Source organism: Nematolebias whitei, chromosome 18 (genome assembly GCF_014905685.2).
Source record: "Nematolebias whitei isolate Nwh7 chromosome 18, NemWhi1, whole genome shotgun sequence".
NCBI lineage: Eukaryota > Metazoa > Chordata > Actinopteri > Cyprinodontiformes > Rivulidae > Nematolebias > Nematolebias whitei.
Genome location: NC_056515.1, coordinates 15,130,328 through 15,132,844, shown reverse-complemented (window position 1 = coordinate 15,132,844; position 2,517 = coordinate 15,130,328). Strand labels below are relative to the sequence as shown.

General features: G+C 46.6%; 1 protein-coding gene across 1 annotated transcript in view; it reads right to left on the bottom strand.

Annotated features, from left to right (window-relative positions):
• The window catches only part of LOC119425058, a 58,559-nt gene that overhangs the window by 8,105 nt on the left and 47,937 nt on the right, over window positions 1-2,517 (bottom strand). The gene's annotated exons all lie outside the window — the stretch shown is intronic.

The window sequence follows — 2,517 nt, the reverse complement described above, 5'->3', positions numbered from 1 at the left end:
CACCTGTTGTACCAACCAGGCGATGCTGCCATGGCAACAGCCTACACCACACAACAATACATGAAAGACTTGGAAAGACACCTTAAAAACACTTTTGCTTTCGCACAGAAAAACCTGGAAAAATCAGCTGAAGGACGCAAAGCGTACTACGACCAAAAGGCCTCTCACGAGGAACTCCAAGTGGGAGACAGGGTCTGGTACTACACGTTTGCACCCAAAACTGGGAGAGGAGAGTCCGGGACCGGAACTCTCGCCCGTAAGCTGATGCCCAGATGGACTGGACCCCATCTGATAACCGACAAAGTGTCCCCAATTATCTACCAGATAAAAATCAGTAAAGGCCAAAAAGAGCCAACTGTTAAATGGGTACACCGTAACCAGGTTAAACCACACAAGGCGTGCAACAACTCCTCAGGAGACAAAGATCTCACAAAATCTGACCTCATGGGAATAAGGGTCATCCAAGCAGAAGATAACTAATGGATAAGAAACTTAACCATAGTTTAAATTCACAGGACCTACCCTTGACCATTACGAAGCTAAGACCTATCTCTTTGTGTTTCCATAGGACAATGATGATACCACTACTGGTAATCTTCACCCTCTTGGGTGCCACCCAAGAAAACAAAGCCCTCGTACATGCGGTAAATGAGTTAGCCCTTAAGGTTGAAGCGGATTACGCTGTCGCACACCTAATGGATAGGATTTTTGCTGACATGCTTAGAGATATCAGTTCGTCGGTAGATACACTAGCCACCGGTAGGATCCCACCGTATCTAGTCTCTCTACAGATGGTGAACGACATCCTCAGCTCCGCTACGCACGAAAAAGTTACGCAAACACAGGCACACCTGGCTTACACTCTCGGTAGCGCAATCCCAATCTACGTCAATCACAAAACATTTGAAATGGCGTTCATTATCAACCTACCGATAATTCCCTCAAACGGCATATATAGACTCAGGGACGTCGTAAATGTTGGCAATTGGCACGGCGAAAACCATGTTCAAATTGACACACCAAGGATGGTTGCGTACCACGACGACAACCCCTCAGTTTACCTAGCTCCAAACCTGCAGATGTGTGTTCTCACTCGGGAGATACACTATCTGTGCCCGAGCAAACCGTTTATGTGGAATAAAACCGCGGGCATATGCGGATTAACACCTATTCCGGAAAATTCTAAGTGCTCAACGACCGTAACGCCTCGACACCTGGCTAAAGATGCAAAAGCGGAAATAATTGGCTCTCGTTGGCTAGTGAACGCTCCTCAAAGACAGGCGATCATAGCCTACGATCAACCCGGGGCAAATAGACCTTTGGCGTTACCGGACAAAACGATGTGGATCAGTGTTCCCCAGGGAACAACCATACACATTGGTGATTTGACGCTCTATCACCTCGATCCGGAACGATGGGACACGACTCTGGATGACTCAGAGTACCTGAGAAATATGTCTATAGACATAGATCCAGAGACTCTGGGAAGGATCCGTTTTGAAGGCACCCAAGTCGTCGACGTGGAACCAATAAACCAAGTTCTCAAGTCCCTCAGGTCCACAACTAAGAACCCGATCCAACCAATTAACTATGCGTGGTCGAGCGCGGACACATTAATCATAGCCCTGCTAATGACGATAACCCTCGTATTGTGTGGGATACTCGCATCCCTGTCCCGGGGCCAAACGTCACTCCGAGTCGACGTGGATCGCCATGCAGCGCACCTCGATATGATTATGCCTCGCGTAAGCGGGTCCGCAAAGAAGCCACTCACACGGGACAGCGCGACTGAAACTGACAACCAGGGTGAGGAGGAGCAGTGAAACGATGTTTCTAGATGCTTAGTCACTACTCTTGTCGGTGTTGAAACGTTGTTTAGTTGATTTTGGTTGTTTCTGAGGTAAGAATGAATCTTGTGTGTAGTAAGTTAGAGACTAAGAAGCCTTTGACCATGCCAACATGCAGTTCATTCGCTAAATTGCAATCCTTGCGGAGTCAATGTATATTATTGTTACCTTAAGTACCATAATCTACATTGGTCTCACATCGCTTAAGCCGAACCTACTCGAACAATTCTATTCGGGGGGATAGCTAATTCTTTTTGATAAGTCTCGCCATAGACTTCCAAAACATTTATGGGGAAACCAAACACCCAATCTCAAGTCGTTCGTCTAAAAGACAACAGACATTTGAACCAAACTACATTTTGCCATGTAAAGCTAACTTAAGCCAAGTTAGAAATGGAAAAGTAGTTTGGAACCCTTTTCTATAGGCTTAAACCCCTGTAGTTACCCCTTTTCAGCATGCTCCACCCCTTAACTGGTAGTTGTAGCTGTTCCCAACCATAATAGCTTACACACCAGGTGCATATAGTTTAAGGCCTTATGTAAAATCCCCTTCATAAGCCCACCTTAAACCACATAATTGCATGACACATTGAACCAGAACGGCACAGGCTGGACGTCGCTGGAGACAACCTTCGCTGGAGGCGACCTGCAATCCTGACGTTGGTCTCCG